This window comes from Falco rusticolus, chromosome 9, assembly GCF_015220075.1.
Source record: "Falco rusticolus isolate bFalRus1 chromosome 9, bFalRus1.pri, whole genome shotgun sequence".
Classification (NCBI taxonomy): domain Eukaryota; kingdom Metazoa; phylum Chordata; class Aves; order Falconiformes; family Falconidae; genus Falco; species Falco rusticolus.
Genome location: NC_051195.1, coordinates 13565640 through 13586705, shown reverse-complemented (window position 1 = coordinate 13586705; position 21066 = coordinate 13565640). Strand labels below are relative to the sequence as shown.

At 40.0% G+C, this 21066-nt stretch overlaps 1 protein-coding gene across 1 annotated transcript in view; it reads right to left on the bottom strand.

Annotated features, from left to right (window-relative positions):
• The window catches only part of WAPL (WAPL cohesin release factor), a 159860-nt gene that overhangs the window by 84073 nt on the left and 54721 nt on the right, over nt 1–21066 (bottom strand). Inside the window, exon 3 of the mRNA XM_037400924.1 lies at nt 16309–16467. The gene's annotated coding sequence lies outside the window, so the exon portion shown is untranslated. The remainder of the gene's footprint in view (nt 1–16308; nt 16468–21066) is intronic.

Genomic DNA, 21066 nt, shown 5'->3' with positions numbered 1-21066 from the left:
TATGGAAGACCCAGTCAGTACAACTTTTACAAACGCATCTTTTACTTCGGGGTACTTTTGGTGTCATGGCACTGCTTTTATAACAGCCTCTACTCTGGCTGAATTACAGACATTGAGCTGCATGTGCAATTAAATACCACGTGTAGGGCCTCTGTATCCCTACTGGTGCATAGATTTTACAGACAACAGCCTGTTCCCGTCAGCAGCACTTCACCTATGGTCCACATAGGTCCTCAGCATTGTGCTCTGCATCTGACATGACTCCCAATTAAACAGCTGAACTACAATCCAACATACTTGTCTTACAATATGGATTTAGTTGTAATCCCAAGAAAAATTCCAACTGCATACACAAAAAAACCTTTTCAAGCAGCCAGGGGAAAAGTTGCCTGGAGAGGCTGTGCAGTTCCCATTCTTGAATGTTTTCAAGACCTGAGTAAAGCCTTGAGCAATCTGGTTTGACCTTAGAGCTGACCCTCCTTTGAGAAGGAGGTTGGTTGAGACACCTCCCGAGGTTCCTTCTCACCAGGACTATTTTATGATTCTATGATAAAGTACATATCCAAGTAGGTGCCAAGTGATCCATATGCTTTTTCAAAATGACATAATATATAAACACACTCTAATACCTATAAATTAAAATATATTAACTTCAGCTCTCTATAATATTAGCTGCTTAAAACAGAGCCCACAGGATACCTCATTCTCTGCAACACCAGTACTGTAGGCTAGGATGTCTGCAGTACATGAATAGAAAATATAAGTCACAGTACTCACTGGGTTATTCAGATCAACAGAAAAAGCATGCATGGTTAGACATTGTTTTTGCACTATTCCAGGGGAGAGGGGAGTAAGAATTAGTAGCAATTTGGAGGTGCATGGGTTGCCTTTGTTCTACCACTAGTTAACAGCTAACCCTAGTGTTTGGGGTTTTTATTAAGGGTCTTGGAAGCAAAGCTTGGTAAATTTAATAGATAATTCATTTAATAGATATCAGAATGACAAAATCAGGGTTAACTATGCTGAGATAGGAACTTAAAAAATTAGATAAATGCAAAACACAGCAGGGCTAGGAAAGCAAGCTGTTGCAATGGAGTCTGTCAAAATCCAGTTACTGAGCTTTGCCACATCCTTGTCTCAAAGGGCACTCAGCAACCTCAAGTTTAATATAGCATGAATGTACCTGGTTATGCCATGTTTATTTGTACTGATCTCCCATCTTTCTTGCTAAGCTCCAGGAATCTAGTCTGTATTTTTCTTCACTGCACAAGTTAGTCTTAAGCATGCCGGCTAATAGCTTTGGTACATCCAAAGTGCCCTCAAATTGGTAACCTGCACGTAAAAAAGCAAGACTTCAAAACTCAACTGAATGAACTATCTCATCTCTGGTTAAACAGGTTTGAAGCACCACCTCTGATCTGCTTCAGACCGTGCTTGTGTTTCCTTTATTCCAGATGAATTCTGATCTGTTTACAACTAGAAGGTCTTGTTTTCCCCAGAGTAGCAACTCTACTGACCTAGTTGGGGGCCACACCTGTTCTGCTGGCAGGATGTTTGTGGCTTGAGTCTGCACACTCTAACTAGCTCTTTGTCACTTAAAGGACTATAAGAAGTCAGACCTGCCATAGTGTCCCTGGCTGGTGGTACCCAGTGTGGGCAGATGAGAGCAAACCTATTTGACTCCAGCAAAGCTGCTCTCATACCCTCTGCAGGAGACACTTCAGAAGGTGAAAGACAAGCACAAATCTCCTTCCTGTCTGCCTGTGTTTTATTGTACTTAGACATGTTACAATCAACATTTATCCCTCTGCTTGTAGATAAGTTATGAGTCAGGAGACTCCCAGCACATTCCTTCCTAAAGAACAGGGATTAAACTATCAGATCTTTTCACTGACAAGATAAACAGCTAGTCTCCCAGGAAACGAATCTCTACAAGATGTTAGAGGCCAGCTTTGTACTTCTGATCACAGCTACCTGCTTGTTCAAATGCTTGGTTATGTTTATGCTGACAACTAATAAGGAAATACTATTTTATAGAAGTATTACACTTCAAACCTGCTCAGCCTGAGGCAGTTCATTCAGTTGAATTCTGAAGTCCTGTTCTTCTGTGTCCAAATTAAGAGTACTCTGAGGCCAGAAAGGTTTAACGTGGCTGTACCACATCGGACTAGGTCCCTCTGACCCAATAACCTGCCTCCTGTCTGGGAAATAGCTCAAGAACAGGGCAAGCACGTTGTAGTTTACAGCTGCTGTATGAGTGCACCAAAAGGCTCTGCAACGTGCCACCCTTACCTCTGAGTGCACTGTGCTCAAGGCCAACTCCAGTGCAGTGCAGCTGCAGCACTGGGTCAGGCTGGTGTGCAAAAGCCGTGAGGAGCCTCATCAGGGCTTCCTCCAGGCTGCATTTAAGTTCAGACCCTCACATGGTCTGGCTGAGCGGGTCTGACGCGTAGCTTCTAATCCTGAGCTACGTTGCAAGTAAGCCTTACTATGTGTGATGTGCCTTGCTGACCCAGACCCTGAAACTCAGCTTTCCCGTTAGACCTTGGGCACGCCCCATTGCTATAGGCTTGTCTAGTGATGGCTGTGGCCATCCCTGGTTACTGCCACTGGCCCTTCTCTGCTCTTACTGCAGAAGGCTTGTGGGGCTGGTGAGGCCACTTGCTCTGCCTGCCTTGCAGTCATCCTCAGCTCCTGGCTACCTTGCAGAGCAGCCCATTGCTGCTTCCTGATGGCAGTCTCTCTTTTGAATAAAACAGGAAGCTCAATTCTAACCTAATAGGGAACCATACACACAATTTGGTAATAACGAAGATGGACTGGAAAAGTCTTTGATGAATGCAAGTGCCCCTTCCAGGTCCTTCCCCAAGATCCATTAAGAAAGCATGAAATGCAAGCTCTCACATACCCTAGGCAGAGAACAAAAGCAACACTTCAGAAAGAAGAGCTTCTCTGCAGCTTTCTTTACATGTCTACTTGCTGGAAAGCCTGCTGTGTGCCTCTAGCACCTTATACTAGAAGACAGATTCGGTAATCAGTAGGAAACAGAATTAGCCGTGAAGGCAATGATATTCGTGCAGTGCAATTTACCACAAGGCATCTGTCTGTATATGAATTAGTATTTTCCTTAATTATCTGCAATAGGAAATCCCAAGATTCTCAGCTGGCCCTGTCAGTTAATATTAACTACAGACTTGGAAAATTATATAAAAATAGAAAGGAAATTGAATCCTGCAGAGGCAGCAGTAGCACTTTACAAGGAATGCAAATAGAACTTCACTGGGAACTGCTGTATTGGCACCATTGGTCCCACTCCACTGTAGCATTTGCCAACACACCACACAACACAATACAATTGAATACAACATGACATTCAGTTAACTCACAGCTCTCACACAGAGCAAAAGGACTACCAGAGGTAGGGAAAAAAGAAAATTGGTGAAAGCAGCAAGCCCAAAGCAACACATGATGATCGGCCAGCTACACGCACCTTTTAGCATACAACAGTTTGTCTTTTCTGATGGGAGATCAGTACAAATAAACATGGCATAACCAAGTACATTCATGCTGTATTAAACTTGAGGTTGCTGAGTGCCCTTTGAGACAAGGATGTGGCAAAGCTCAGTAACTGGATTTTGACAGACTCCATTGCAACAGCTTGCTTTCCTAGCCCTGCTGTGTTTTGCATTTATCTAATTTTTTAAGTTCCTATCTCAGCATAGTTAACCCTGATTTTGTCATTCTGATATCTATTAAATGAATTATCTATTAAATTTACCAAGCTTTGTTTCCAAGACCCTTAATAAAAAAACCCAAACACTAACAAAACCCTGAAGATTTGATCATAAAAGCAATGTAGTCCTGCAAAGAACTGTGTAAAGCATACTCCTGATTTTGCCTACTTGACGAAATTCTGGAGATGACCTTTTCTAACAGAAAAGCATCTACTCTTCTGTATGTCAGACCTGGCTGCCTAATAGCCAGTCACTTGCTACAAAAGATATAATCTGAACCTAGCAAGTAGGGACTCTGGGGACTTGTGCTGGAGTGGGATAGCCACCCAGAGATGTTTGGTGGCCTCGCTTGAGGCTTCAGAGTACAGCTGGCACAGACATTGCTGAGACTGCATGACAAAGTCCATCTCTATCTGCAGTTGCACAGGTTCAAGAGCACCAAACAGTTGTCAAATACAGCAACTACAGACATGGTGTATAGACTCCCAAATCAGCCAAGTGTATGCATCTTCGCCAAGTAGCAGCTATAGAAGACAGGTCATACAGCATCTTGCAGAATGTCAGTCCTTCTGCACAGCCATAGCTGTAATCATCATGGAGACAGGGAGTTAACGCTACCAAACTAGACTCTTCTCCATTACTCTTAGGCAAAAAGAAAATGTGCAGTCTTTCCCATCACCATTCCTCATTCAGTCTGTTTAATCTGCTCACTGATCCTCTGGCATTTCACATCCACATCCATCTCTCCTTACCACGTTCCTCCTCTCCCTTTCCTACTTCTGTATTTTCAGCCTTGACTCCTCTGACATGTTTAAGAGGAGAAAGGACAGACCTAGGGAGAACGGCACAATAATGCAACTATCTTTTTTCTTTATAGCTCTATTTAGCTTCCATTCAGCTAGACAGAAATTTGCTTTTTGGCTAAATCAGTAGGAACAGTGTAGGTTTTCTAAGGCACTGGAGTTCAGTTCTTTTAAAGGGGAGCATGCACAACCAAGCGAGTAACTAAACTGGACTAAGAGTTTGCTCCCTCATATAGGCAAATCTCCAACAGCAAGAGACAAACGCAGTGCAGACCACCACACACCACACCACCACTACGTTGCTTGCCTTCATACAAGCCAATAATTCTAATCAAGCTTACACCTTCCCACCAACTGCCCTCAGGGAAGGCACTCATCAGCAGAGGACTGCAACTTAGTCAAACATTACTTTATATTTTAAAAGTTTATATATGTCTTATAACAATACATTTCTACATTAATCAAAAACTTTCTTTTTCCACCTCCAAAAGGCTCCCATAAACATTTGATTTCTCTTTCAGGACAGGAATTAACCTAAGTAATTATGTTTCAAAAGGGAGCAGTCAATCCACTTGTACAGAATTGTGTTTACAGTCAGCTCCTTATAAACAGTGTATTGTGCCGTGATAACTTTGAATATCTAAATCCACTGCTTACTCCCAACCTCTTCAGTTATATAATTTGTGGCTTGGAAAGTGTCCATGTAGGTCCTGACATAAAAACATAGCAGTTCAAAATATCAGCAGGAATTACTTCTATTCATTAGGTTTGAATGGCTCTGTTTGTTAGACAAGCGTACCTAGGAGTTACTCTGTAAATAGGCCTTGACATGCCAAAATATTGTCACTTCCATTGTTCACAAGTGTCTGCCCTTATATAAAAGCCTATGTATATTTAATATTTAATTGATAGCTCACAATACAATCAGTATTAAAGGAGCATTTAAGATATACATGAATCTAGAGGTTTCTTTACACTAGATAAAAAGATGAATGTTTTTAATTCAGATTATAATAGCTATGAAGACAAAAAACCATGCTTTTCATTTAGGTTTTCCTACACACTTTAAATGAAAGCTACTAGACAGGGTTAATACCAAACTTGTCATTCTTCAACAGTTTGGGGTTTTATATATATATATATATACTCTTTGTCACCCCTCCTTGGAAAAAAATGAACATTGCAAACCGCAACCTAAAATTCTACTAGATAAAAAAGTTGCACCTCTTCTACATATAATATTTTCCTCTGTCAGTGCAGGACTGTTCCTTCTGATACTGTTATGACTACTATGTACTATGTACATTAATTTGGTGCAATGGAACATGCTACTGCAAACTCTGAAAGTTTTCTCACTACAGTGCCTCCTGCCTCAACTCCCATTTCCACATAAAGCTTCACGAGGCTGTGTCATGTCCCTGCACCATTTAGGGTTTGCACGGGCCCCTCTTCACCTCTGGACCCCATGCACAGGGCACTGGAGCCTGAAAGCTTGAGAAGAGAAGCCAGGGCCCTGCTCTACCAAGGACTGTTGTGGTAGGAGAAGGGACCAGAAAAGTGTTTCCCACAAAGCAGAAGACTTTAAAGCTTCCTGAGAGCAGGTGAACAGATCATTTACAGGCTGTGGCACTGCCTCTCTGAGGGAAGCACCAACGGCCACTGGTGCTCTGGAGGCCCTTGCCTTTGAAAGGTTACAAGGGTTGAAGAAAGGCTCTAAGCAAGCTAAAGCACAGCATGAAGGCTCAGTGCAAAGCAGTATCCTCTGAGACACGCTAGCCAGACATACTAGAGAGACTGGCAATTTAGGTTGAACATTAATTCCTATGGTCCTGGATCCATGACAAATTACTTACGTAAATAGTGTGCAGAACTTTGTGGAAAAAGCAGTTCCTCGTGGCGCAAAAGTGATTTAATAACCAAATGCAGACAGCCTCTAAGAGGAGGAAGGTGGAAGAGCGTTAAGGCTGTGAGAACTACAGAAATGAAAGGAAACAAAAAGTAGTTTTTCCACCTAATGGCAGGATCCTCCTCTACAGTAATGCAAAAGAAACTTGATATGCAAGTCCTACACTGAAAACAGATTCTGGTATCTCCAGAAGGCAAGAAAGGATATAATTTTCTTTTCTTGCACTTATTAGGGTATCTGGTAGAGTCAGACAGGGTTGACTAAATCACTTCAAGTATTTCCTATAACAACACCTAAGACTATCATCATTAGTATCTCTGAAAGTTAATAAATAATTCCCCCACACTGTAAACAGCATCTGGTCTATTTTACATAATTATACTGCTGAGATACCTTCTGCTGCCGTAGTCCCCATCTGACTACACTGTACCTGCTGCCACATCAGACCACCCCCAGCCCACCAGGCAGCGTAACCAGAACCTCTAGTTCTGCTTTCAGGTTTCTCATCTCTCAGCAAGTTCATAGCCACAAATACAGACGCTGCTACTGAACAGCCAGCATCCTCTCTGGCAGCAGCCATGAGGCAGAAATAATTTATTTTCTTTCTAGAAAACATAGCCTTTTGTGCATGCGAGGACAGACAGGTCTTCTAGATGAAGCTGCGATTCAGGCAGCCTGTATTTCTGCTGTGGACTTCCTGAATGGTTTTACACAACTCCTACCCACTTCAAGTCCCATTTCTGAACTACAAGATAAAGATACTACTTTTGCCTTCCTGTCTTTCATCTTTCTCCTGTGTGGTTTTGGGTGGGAGGAAACCCCCTTATTTTGACACTCTTAGAACACAAGCCTGCTGATCCTTGCAGTCTTTTACAGCTTCTCACTAAAGAGTTCATTCTGTGGTGAGAAATGTTGCACTGGAGAGAAGGGAATGTTATTACTTCCATTTCCTCAGTAGCTTGCTTTATGAGGACAGCATCTGGCCTAGCAGGCCTCCCTCGTAAAGTGTGGTAGGACCCGACTGGTACAACAGGAGTGGTCACATCCGAGTTGCAGTTTGGCCCATAGTGCTCCATAACAAACCTTTGCCTTCTTGTATTTTTAAGGTAAGACAAAATCAAAGTGCTCACACAGTAATCCAGTGCCATATGGATGTCCTGTCATAATTCTACTCCTGGGAGCTGACACAGGGGCTACCTCAAGCACCAAATAAAGTAGAAATCTTCACTGAAACAAATGACCTGTAATTGCTTTCAGAAGCAGTAAAAGCAACCAGATCCACCTACCGACTCCTACACAGCTAAGAAGAACACTACAAGTAATTTAATAGGCATATCTAAAGAAGCCAGAATAGAACTGTATCATCCCTCATGCTCAGCCTCCATCAGCTTTCTGTACTCACTTCTGCTGCGCTTCATTTTCAGTTCTCTGAACTAGCTCATTTCACAGGAAGGAAGACCCATGCCTTTAGGAAGAAGTAGGAAAATAGATTACATAAACAACAAACTGTAAGAACAGCCTGAAGGGCAGCTGAGGAGAACAAACAAAGGTATTACTATGAGCTATAAAGCATTGCTAACAATAACGTTAAGAAGAAAGTTTACATTGAATAGAAATATAGTCATTGAAGATGACTTAAAGCCATAAAGATAAATTCCATAGCTACTAAGCTTCGTTTTCTCAGGATGCATCAAGGATCAGCTGTTCCCAAATGTACGAAGGGACAAGCACAGTAAAAAGGCTAGCAGTTCCCATAGTACCCGTGCAAGGCAGACCCAGAGGGAGCTGCCAGGTTTGACTAAGTATCCAAGTTATACCAGCAACTTGCAACAATGGTGCAGGCCCAAGATCAAACCAAAAAAATTGATCTACAGATCGGGTCTGGTGCAATAAAAACAGCCAGGGTCCAACATAGCTCATGAAGCACCCAGCAGACCCCACAGAAACAAAACAAACCTAAGATAAAGCTAAAAAGGCAACCTATAGATCAGAACTAGAATTAGAGACCAGCACTCTAACAACAGCACTTAATTACTGAATGCTCAGACCCGAATTTAAGTGTAATTTCTGGGCGGGTGAGCGGAGGTGTGGGTATGGAGCCTAGATGAGGTTGATTAGGGTCATTAAGGCCTAGTCACTCAGGGCCCTGACACATTTAATTCTTTTATCTTAAGCAAAAAAAAAAACCCCAACACCCCAAACCACAACACAATCCTTCAGAGAATCCACAGCTATACAAACATTGTATTTGCACAAACCAAGGATATTTTGGAGGAATTGTACTGTCTCTAACAGGTATCACAAGACTATGCAGGCTCCATTGCTCTTACAATTTAATTTTCAAGTGATTATTGGCACAGCTGGCTCTGCATAATGACTTTGGCCTGCACAGCACAGGATGGCATTCCTCACAGCCTTGAGACAGCTCAAAACAGTTTTCCCTGCCTGTGTTCACTTGCAGCCATTGGGTTTACTGTTTGGAAAATAGCAGGAGCCCCACAGTATGTGTCTTGACTCAATGGGGCCAGTTCTTTTTCCCTCCAACTACTATTTTAGACACTATCCCCAAGTGCCGTGCAGAACACGCTACACATACACCTTCCCCATATCAGGGATCTTTATGGATCTATCATAAGGACATCCAATAGCACAAGGTGGTATGGATTCTTGACTATTATCCCCATCTGTTTTTTAAAAAATTATTCATTTTTAGTGTGCCTATACCATGTGCTATGGTGCTGTGCAGAGAAGCTAGTAGTAGCAAAAGAAGTTACAGAACAAAGTTAGCAGAGCACTATGATTAGAATAGTTAACATCACTGAAAAGCAATGCTCAGCAGGAGTAATTAGCTGGGAAGAAGTGTTGTACCGATGTGTCCATTCTGCTTCCACAACCCAAACTAGCATCTCTATATGGTGTTGACATGCCCTCTGTTCTCTCCCTGATTCAGAGTACTTTTGCTCTGTTGATAAAATGAGCGGAAACATGAATAGCCTCCTGTCTATTTGATCTGACAGCTTGTTAAAGCCCAACTTACAGAGAGTAAAATAGAGAAGCTGAAAATCACTTAAATATCATCCACTTCAGGAACCTAAAGAGAAACCATGATGAACTGAAACGTGACATGAGGAATGTTTAAGGATGTAATTCAAGGTTGTGTGATCAAACTGCAATTTTGAAAGAGATGCTTTCTTTTTAATTTTTCACCTTGGCAAGTCTGGCAAGAAAAGGCAAAAGAATAGCTTCATAGGTATTAGTAAAACAGGCACTCTCAGGGGAAGCAAGAATGCTTGCAAACCATCAGAGCCTTGAGCAAACCAACAGGCCTTAGTTCCCCTGACCAGCCCCACCTGTTCCCTCATCCACCCCTTCTGCCCAGGAGCTCTATTTAGCTCAGCCCTGGATGCTTTCTTCCTGTTTATCTATGGGAATGCTGCTAGTCTGCAGTTATAGTCTTGCTATCTGTGTCCTTTTGGTCTTGGCTTTCCCTCAGAATTGTTCCCCAGGGTGTTTTACTCTTGTTATTCTTAGTAGATCTGATCCTGACATGGCTTCTCAGTTTGGCTTCAGATCTGCCTCATCATCTTCAGGTATGTGCACGAGCATCTGGACTGCTAGCTGTTATCCCTCAGCCTGTCCTACTTGCTTTTCTCAGGTATAGTGGGGCTGGACCTTGGCTGGTGGAGGTCCCTGTTCTCCTGGCTGTGCTGCCACATAGTTTCCAGTCCCTTGGGGAGCTGCTGGTCCTTGCTGTTTTCTGACCCAAAGCTTTTCAGCACCGGTTTCGTTTGCCAAAAATCATACTTCAAGTACTTCTTCTGTTCTCTTATGTTTGTAAACTAATGGCACTATTTTAACAAGACTTTTATGAATGGGTTCAATTCAATAATACTTCTGCTGGTGATCCGCTCCTAAAAACACTCTATGTGCAGAGCTTGATCCTGTGACCTTTGGTCCTACGGTACTTTGAAGACTAATTCAGACTCTTGCAGTCCATTTTGTTAAAAATACTAACTTCATTTTTATTTAAAGTCTCAGATTCAATTTTGTTCATAATAAATTAGCAAAGCATTTATCTCTTTATATCTATGAAACTCTTATTCACATTAGAGATCACTGTTGTGTAAACTGTACTTGATTCTTATATGAAACTCAAATTGGTGCTAATCCTTTTCCTATATATAAAATATTAATTTTGTAATACCTTAAAGCAAGAGAATGCTCTATTAAGTGATGAGTAAATAAAAATTTCATCTATCCTGTTATATGCCCCACAGTAATATCCTCAGCATCCCCTGTGATCCTTAGGCTTTTGTAGACTGAAAGCAAGCTCTCCCCGAGTTAGTTACTGGCCCTGAATTTCAGGGTTCAGATGAAGGTAATGGGGCTCACCAAATACGTACCAGTCTTCTCAACTTGTAATCTTAAGTGACAAATATAGAGCAGGAGCCACTAATGTATGTTATCTTGTATTGATTTATTACATCTAAAAATTGCCTCTGGCAAATGCAACTGAGAATTACTTCTACTGTGTGAGCTAAAGTCAGAGCCCTTGCAATAAAGCCCTGTTTAGGAAAGGCTATTCATATTCAAACTTAATTTTTCATGATTTGCTCTCTTGTTACAGATCTCGTCTTGTGACAGTGCCCCAGGATTCTTGTCACACAGACTAACTGGCACTCCCTTTGCTAATTTAAATTTACAGTTTAAATTGGACAATATTTTAGTAAATTATGAGAAGGAATAGAAACAGTTGTTAATGCTTAGTGTGGATTACAGCAATGGTCCTCAGCCTTTCTCTGCTGAACCATACAGGTGTCATGAATCTTGCTTCAACTCTCAGCTGAGGAACTTCTTCAAAGGGTGAGTGATTATGAGATGGTGTTCCTCGCTGGTGGTTCATGTTTCAGATATTTTTTTATGCCCCAGCTCTCCTGATCAGTACTTTCCTCCAATAATTAAGAAATTATTTTGCTGCTATTTTTTCTCTTTCTATAATCAAGCTGATAAGATGGCTAGGAAAAACTATGTGATTGTATGATATTGTTTCTTAATAGCTGAACCATTTCCAGCCCCTCTAGAGCAGGTGGTTTGAAGAAGTTAACAGAAACAGTATGTGCTTCTTAAAACTAAATTTCCAAGGGATCTACTTGGTGACTAATCATAATCTAATCTTATTCATGAATGGTAGGTAAGTCGTGGTGTAACTTGCTTTTCAAGCACTGCAAATTGCTCAGACCAAGTGGTAATAGGGAAACAAAGATGTATACAACCAAGATTGTATCAAACATTACTTCCAAAGTAGAACCAAGGGAGAGAAGCTTGAGAAACATGGACCTCCGCAGGTTCTGTTAAGGGAAAGGACAGGTCCAACAGGAGACTATTACTTATCTATAGATAAAGAAGGTTCTTGGATGTCTTCCATCCTTTCATCACAGCTGATAACAAAGGAGAGCTGTGACTGCAAAGGATGAGATACAGGACAAGTGGGCAAGAAGTCTTTTAAAGACCTGGACTCTATGCTAAAATACTTTTTGCTGTATTATATATGTCAGAAAGCCTTTCTTGGTGCTATCACTTCACTTAAAAATAGATATTTCCTGTAATGTAACAAACTCACACTGGATATCCTGCTGCGGAAGAGACAGAGACAAGTTATTGTAGTTTTGTCATGTGATAAGTAGTAAGTAAAGGTATTGTGCCTTGTCAACACTTTCAAATTAAAAATAAATAGCTATTTAAATGAAACTGTATTCAAATAAATTAAAATTTGCCCTAATTTCATGCAGAACAAGCTTCCTTATGAGCTTCTGCCTACTTGAAAACAGTTAATTTCTTGTGAAACATTTATGAAACTTTAACAGCTGCCTCTGGCTGAGTCCTTCGTCTTACCTCAGAAGGTAGTTAATATTGCTGTGATTGCATCTGCTTGAACAATGTAATCCAGTAAAGGAACACCACACAAAAACCCAGCTCCATTGTTTAGTGTTCAACAGACTGTAAACCAGACTGTAGCAGTTCACTAAGTACCACCAAAGCTCCACTTAATGCTATTTGTTAAAAGAAAATATCTCCATTCTTCTTATCTAACTTCTAAAACCAGAATGATGCTATTTTAGAACAAATTTACAAATAACCAGTTCGCTGCCTATTTAACAAAACAGCTGTATCTATAAAATAGCTTTATATAGTTATATTCTTCTAACATAGGCCATGGACCTTTTTTTAAACTGTTTTATTTCTTATTATTACTATTTTTCACATTAAGCGCAGGCTTTCCAAAATGATTGTTAATTCAACTAGTACATGATATGCAGCAACATCCAGTAATATGCCTTTGCTGTGTGGGAGAAAAACATGTTTCCTTGCTTTCATCTTATCATTAAGTAATGTCATCCTCTGCAGTGGGGGCTTCCTTCATTACCTAATAAAAAGTCCCGAAGTCTGTGCCAAATATTGCAGCGAAAGCTTTTTAAAGGTCTTGTTACAAAGTTTGAGTACTTGTTAGCTTGCTGAGTGTGCAAAGAACTTTTGAACACAAAATTAGAGTGGGACTAGCAGATATGGAACTGAATTATTCCATGCAGGGACTCTGAGATCAGTTGGCTGCAGATATGGTCCACTACTTCCCTGCTAAGAAAAATAGTTTGCTTTTGTGCTTTTCCAATTTCCTAGAAAACAAAGTATTTATTATTCCACAGAGACTGAAAAATACCGAAATGAAGAAAGGATAAGTATGAGAAAGAATGAATGAGAGATACCACTTGGGGGGGGAAAGGAAGGAAGAAATGAACAGTGGGAAGAAAATGGAAAAAACATTAAGTTGGGTTGAGGTGAGAAAGGACGAAGTAAGGTGAAAAAGGTGAGAGAAGAAATACCTTCATCATAAGGCAATATTTATACGGCAACAAGAACAGCAGAAGCTGGGTAAATGAACTGTTGCTTGAACTCTCATGTGTTCACAGAACACTACTTAAATAATTCTGACTGTAATTTTTTGAGGTTATACTACTGTTAATTTCTTCCAGTTATACTCACAATTTCTTTTCAACAGGACTCCAACCCTTAGGATGACATCTTCTGAACTAGTAGACTGGTATGTACAATACTATGTAAAATGATTCTTCTCTTCATATACTAACTCCTGAAAGAACACAACCCCCTTCCAGTGCCTACCGTTATGGGATTTAACACATCTGTGCTCAGGGGTGGCTGGGGCTTTTATGACTGAGAACTCACCCGAGAGTTTTTGCTTTTACCAGAGTATGTTTTAGTTCAGTGGAGTATAGCCAGACCTCTAGGCTTTGAGTGCTGTAAATTATTCACTTCTTTAGCAAAGATCTACGTTAGTCAGTGAAATGGGCAAATCAATATTTACATTCCTAACCAACAAAGGGGCTGTTAAAGCTAACCATGCCTTAATCTACCATGCACATAAACACCATTAAACCAATACAACTTAGCATATGCTTTAGTTTTAGTGACCATAAGCTTCATGTCCTTATCAGGTTTGATAAAGGTTAAGTGATACCAGTTATATTAAGCTATCTCACTGGTTTCTACAGACCTTCTGCAATCTTGGTTTGTACCTTTTTATCTATAAACACTTCTGAAAACTTCCCCAGTTTTTAAATCCAGTTTTATTAATAGAATTTGCCTTTAGAAGTTAATTTGACTCCATTAGTTCTGGTTAGAGCTCACACTCAGCTTTTAACCTGCCTTTCAGTGAAACACCAAGTTCTAGGCACAAACAGAAACAAAAGGGACCCAAAGGATAAACCAAAAGAAAGCAAACTAGTAGTGGGGTCTGAAGTTACTAAATCTCCTTTAGAGTGAGGAGGAAAGTAATATAATCAGCATTTGTGTTAACTTTTGGATATTTCAAGTATCTCCTGGTTACTCTTAAAAATACTTCATGCCGAACTTCAGAGGTGGGTTTTTTCCCCCCTTCCAGAAAATTTACAAGTTTTTCTGGCTTTGCGGGCTCTGGGAATGAGAAAGGTACCTCCTCCCATTCTGTTCCTATGCTACTGTTTAATAGGGGTATCTGTCCTTTGGTGAGCAGAGCCTGGAAGGGACCTTTTTCATCTGCCTTGGACATTCAAAGTCCGTTCTTGTCAAAGCACAAGTGCTCTTCCAGAGGAGTCCTTTCTTTGAAGAGGTGATTGCTTTGACAAACTGACTTTACAAATTTGTAATCCTCTCACATGTGTTATGCCAGAACCATTAGCAAGATCAACATTTTTAGTGTCAGAAGATATTCCTTATAAAAAATACATTTGATTTGATTTACTAGTCTTATCACAGCCCTTGCAGCTTTTTTTCCTTCTGTCTAAAGAAACAGAAAAAATCTGCAACAAAACATTGCTGTAACAGGACAGCCTTTTATCATGTAGATACAGTAAATAAAATTATTTGGCTTTTTATCCAGCTAAAGGTAAAGGTAGCAAGATGGCTTAGTCACTGTATTTCACTATTTCCTGTGCCGTTAACTTCTGGTGCTAGTTATAGCTTTACTAAAAATTGTCTAAATAGTTGTCCCTTAGCAAAAGACCATTCGACTAGGTATTTTTCCAGTAATTTTACTGATGTAATCCTGAAAAAAAACCTGAATATCTGCATTCTTTCACAACATTTTTGAAATAGACATATTTTTAGTTTAGAAGCTTCATGTAAAAATATTGAAAGGCACCTATCAAGAAACTTATTTTGACATTTCTTTTCATGCAAAAAATCGGAATTTATGCTTTTCACATCACTTGAACATATAATACCAGTTTTTGCACAGACAAGATTATCCATTCTCTGACTAGCTCGATTACTTCTAGGAAGTAAGCTTCCCATACCACTAATGACTTTTCAGATCCATTAGTCTGTTATGTATTATTGATTTCAAGCATTACCGATTAATGCTGTAAGTAGATTTATTTCTGCTCCTAAAGGACTGGCACCTCTTGTTACAGTTGCTAGATTAATAGTATGTTGCTGCTTGCTTTAGTTAGTTCCTTGCCATGTCTCCTTCCCTTCCTCTGCTCTTCGGCTGCCCCCTGTGCCACTGTTCTCCCCTTTACCATGTTTTTCTAATACTCTGTTAAATGTTAGGTGCTTTCCATTTACTTTCTATGTACGATGAATTTGCATGAAATTTTGGAAAGTGTAAGGTAGTACCAAAATGGAAAACTCATGCCTGCGCAGCGGTGTTTTTTCAAAGTTAACGTGTTTCATGTTACTGGTCCTTCCAGAGCCTGACTGCCACTGGCCGCAAGCTGCTCTGTCCCTGGCTGCTACTGCTCTCCAAGTACCACAGTCTGCTGCTGGCACTGTGGAGGCTCTTCGGTCACTGTAGCCGCTCCTCATCCCACCACTTCCAGGCTCCAGATTCTCTGGAGTGCCCAGCGCCTCTGTTCAGTACAGATTATATAGCTTTTGTTATTTTCTGCATGCTATTCTACAGGTGTCTGATAGCTTGTGTCTTTGGTAGACTGCAGACATTTTGCTTATTAATATAGCATTTAACTAATCACCTGCGTTTTTAAGTCCCTCACTACCTTTGTTGCATAGCTATAATAATTAACTTCATATTAGTCTGTCAGCACTGATAATCTGCACCATACTTCAAGGCCAGTTTTTTTGAAGTACTTAAATGCTGTTTCGGGGTAATGTTACTCAATACCAGGTTATCAAATGTCTCTAAGATTTAGTCACATTAACTCTCAAAAATGAGAACATGCCACCTCCATCAGCTGTGGGACAGAGCAATACAACCATCACATGCTTATGTAAGTCAAGGCTTGGGACTTTGATATCGAAGATAATGAAGGTGGTGGTAAAAAAAAGAGTTATAAAATAGAAGTTTTAAATGTACCTGGTTTCACATGTCTGGGTGGTGGTTTTCTGTCAGGCCTTGTCACCTAATAGCCATTATCTGTCTGCAAGGAGACCAAGCACCAAGCGCTCTGTATGAACTGGAGCAGAAAGTTCTTCAGGTAGGGACAAGTTGTTAAAAAGGTTTCCTTGGTAATGACTGTGAAGGAAGAAGATTGAAATTAATTTAAATCAAGGAAGTAGTATCTACCTTTTGGTAAATAATCAGTGTAATGTTGTATCCTGAATTTAAACAGTATCAATCTCCTGCCTCGCACAGTGTTAATTTGTCCTTTTCTTGGCGCTAGTGCCTTCTCTTTTCCCCTATCACCTAATGACAGTACATCACATGACAGAAGGGGGACAGCGGTTACCTGATTTCTGTCAGTATTCACTTTTTCCCCTTGTTGGTTATCTCCCCAGCTCCTGGACCTTACAAGAGATTTCAGAATACAAAGGAGGACATTTAGGCACCCTGTTCCCAATAAGTGGCAACCCATGAGAGACTGTAATCTAAAACTACTTTGTCTCTGTAAGTATATGATTTATGTAACATATACTGTCAGAGTGTATCATTGCAAAGCAACATATTCTCAGGTGTATGGTTAGACATACAACCATCGCTTGCCCAAGACATTCTGGACCTCAGGACTCCAACAGAATCTTAAAAGTACTACAAGGACTTTCCTTTTGGAATATTTTTTTCCTCCTTTCTTGCTTTCCTTTGCCTATCCTAAACCAAGAAGTCAAGGATAATCAGTGCAAAGTCTTTTGAACTCCATCTCCCAGAATTATGAGAAAAATGGTTTGATTTTGAGGTATAATAGTTGCTATTCATTTATATGAATACATAAGAAATATTAACTTGGAGAGTATCTATTTGCTCCCAGGTAAATAACTACAGAGAAATGTATGCCCTAAGCTTTAGGTTTTTTAGCTGCCAACTTACTAACAAACCAAAGGGAATAGTCAAAAGATCCTATTTCTTTCTCTCACTTGCCTAGCAATGACAAATAAAATGCCACTTCAAATACAATTTCTGATTTTCTTCCAGTCTCATTATATTCCTCCTTGGTCAAGCAGAGGGGTTCTGTAGTATGGCCAGAATACAAGGATCCATTCTCATCCAAACCCGGTTTGTCCCCTTGTATGACAAGACCGAGTGTCACCATAAATCAAAGCCAGACCCTTGGGCAAGTTCAAATCCCAAATGTTGGGCTGCGGTGCTCTCCTGAAGAGCACATGGTGAACTGTCCTCTTCCACTGCAGGAAAGCTGTACTCCAGTGCCTCTGATGACCTCTGGGAAACTCAAGTATGAAATTGTCCTCCCTGTCTTCTACTAGAGATAGACTGATTTTGATTACTAATGGGAGATATAATGATATAGTTAAAAATCAGACGTACCTCTGGCAATTTAAGGCCTTCTATGACAAATGATTTTTGTTGCACATTTGTTTACAACAACATGCACTACATCAGAACTGCACTGCCAGTTGTGATGGGTCATTTTGTCCCTCCTTAATAGCTAGCCTGGCTTGACCCCTGCAAATTAATCAACCTCATTCTTTAGCTCTAGTAGTAGAAGCTTGTGGATTTAGATTCAGTAGCACCACATTCCTATAGATAAACAACTGAAATAAGTCATCACAGAAACACGGAGAGAGGAGTGAAAGCCAGGAACTTTTTCAAATGACACAGTGCAATGAATCTGTATTTGCATTAATTCTGCAACTGTTTGGAAATTATTTCACTAGCCCCAGCACTGCTGATTTTTACTAGTTTTTCTTGTAGACGTGAAGATTCTTTAAGATTACTTTAGGAACAGATGTAGTAATTTTCCTGCATTATCTATCACTATGGTGGTAAGTCCCTTAATTTATTTTTGCTGGCACTGTCCCAACAGTGAAGACTTTGAGGTTTTTAGGTATTTAAGGAGATGTTGGGGTTTTTTAATGTAGCATTAGAATACAGTTTCCTAAAAGGAATGTCTTTCGATACACAGAGCAGTATCCTGTATGGTTTGAATGTACAACATTTAAGAAATAGAGGGTACTGTTGAAGTAGTATGTGTTGAAGTTGAAGTCCAAACAACAATGGAAAGCTCAAGACTAATTCAAAGTCCTGTTTCTTGGGTCCCCTAGTACTAGGAAACAGAGAAAATAAAGATGTTTAAAAAAGCCGGACCCCAGCATAAAGAAATTTTTCCCCATGTACTGTATTTCTGCCATACCTGTGTTCTGAAGGTGGGTTCAACTCTGCTAACCTTAGCACGTGTTTTACACCTTGTTTCTGCTAGTCATCTATGCCCTGTTTGTAGTGTGGAGACAGGGAGCCCTAGAGGGTGGCTTGTTCTGGCTAATCTTAGACTGTCTCAGAATGGGATGAGTCACTTGATGGAGGTGTTTAAAGAGGGCGTGCAGACAAGTTTCAGTGGCTGAGGCTGTTGAAGATGAATTCCCGCTTTTCTAAGGTCTACATTATCTCTGTATAAAAATTTCCTGTCAGTCGTAAGAATTCTTTCCCTTGTGATTATAATTCTTTTTACAATGCCAGGAAACTGTTGCAGGAGTCCTAGGAGATGTTCAAACATTTCTGTCATTTATCCTTAATGTGGATACAGAGGCTGATTTTTCTAGATTTGCCAGTGGGTATGCTCCATAGTATCAGATAATAGCATTTGGGTCGCTCCCAGCTGGAGATTTCCTCTTCCGTGGAGTAAGATGGACAAAAATGAAGCCATGTGAAAACTTCATGTAAGCTAGGTAAATGCTTGCCTCTCCACAGCTTGCAGACAAGCTTAGAACTGAATGAGTAGTATTTGGCAGACAATGCTTCTTGCAATACAGAGATAAGTTATGTCAAAAGGACATAAATTATTTAATTGGCAGAAGACCTCAAATTTGCTGGCAATAATAAAGTAAAATAGGTCAGAGGAAAAAGAAAAAAACCCTTTAAATATGACCACAGCTTCAGAGACTGAGAAAGCAGTATCTTGTGTAATATATATTACTTTCCCCGTTGCTTTTCTTTTGTTTAATGCAACCTGTTTAACATATTGTAAAGAAACAATCCATCATCTAGGCTTGGTGAGAAATTGCCCAAGTCACAGCTGAAAACCCTCTAGTATTATTCCAAATTTGTATTTAGAGCACCATCATTTTCTCAAAAGATACTTTACCTAGACACCACTTCAGTTTCAACACAGTACTTCTCTTCTGAAATTAAGTAAAGGGAAAATAAGAAATTCACATCATAGCTGACAAATCATGTTCTCCCATTTGTTGAAAAAGGACAGAAGAAATTTCAGCTTTTCTGTATCTGCTTTTTGTACTAACAATTGATGCTTAGGAAAAGCTGTAAACTGTTCAAGCCTCTGGCAAAACATGGCAAATGTCTGTTGTAAACAAAAATCTTTGGTAGAATTCTAGATACTGCAGTCCAGACTGAAGAAAGGCTTCTGCCTTAACCCTCCAATGCAGAAAATGTTCTAAACAGTTGGACTACTGTGTAATTGAGGACCTGTGACTGTCTATCCTGAAGAAAGACAAGGAGGGAACTTGGCTTCCTTGCCCTGTTCAATCAAGACAAAAGCATCAGATGCTGAAGAGAAGAAACACTACAGAGAAGGATGGAAGGCCTGGGGAGGTGATTGCCACCTCCTTTCACAGCCAAAGCTGCATGAATCTGGTTCAGAGAAGTCCAAACTGCCAGGCCGACATGTTTCTCGCTTGCAGGAACCCAGGTGCTGCAGGAGGACCATCTGCCTGAAATTCAGGTGGTTTGACACTGAGCACAGTTTTAAGTGCTGATCTGCACATAAATTGTCACAAGAATAATTATACTGCTCTTACTTTACATCTCTTGCTATGCAAGTACAATATGTGGATATTCTTACTCTTTTTGTCCTAAAATAATAAATCTTGAATCAGTATCATACTATAATTATTGTCTTGTCTTCAGCTGAAGAGGGACACCTGTGCTTCCAAGATCATCTGCACATTGCATCAACTGGCAAAAGGTTTCAATTAAAGTAGACATGGTTATTTTGATTAAGTCACGTAAATGAGCACATGTGCCCTGAAAGCACACAGAAGTTTCATGGCTGATTCCTTAGCATCATAGGAAGTTTCCTTGGGCAGCCAACAACCTTCGTGTTCCAGACTAACATACCACAGCCAAAATAATCACATACATTTTTGCTAACATCAACCAAATAAATTTCTAGTAGAAATGCTTAGTAACAAGAACTATAGAAATACATTCATATATATTTCTTTATATAGAGGAAGAGAAGGATTGCTATTGACTATAGAACTTCAATAAAAATACTACTTGTAACTCGGAATGCTAATTTTATCAAAGAATGTTTATTCTAACTAGTGAAATCTTGCATCTGTCAGATGGACAAAACTGATGAGTTTAAAACTGGGTTTTATTAACAGGTGTGGGAAGAAAAGTGCTTCCATTGTGATTTCTCAAGTGCCAGAACAGGAAAACAACTTGCAAATGGTTGGACAAAAAAAATAACCTATTTAATTTGATTTTTAGTACATTTTTATTTCAACAAAGGAGGTATTAGTACATGGGAATATTCTGGGGAAAAATACACTTTGGTTAATGTTTGCTTATGTCTACAAAGTGAACAAGTTACAACCAAATCTTGTCAAGTACTGAGTTATATTATTTCAAAACTATTAAAGGCGTTCATAGTCTGTGAATTAATATCTACATGACTAACTCCTCCTGTCAGCATTCACT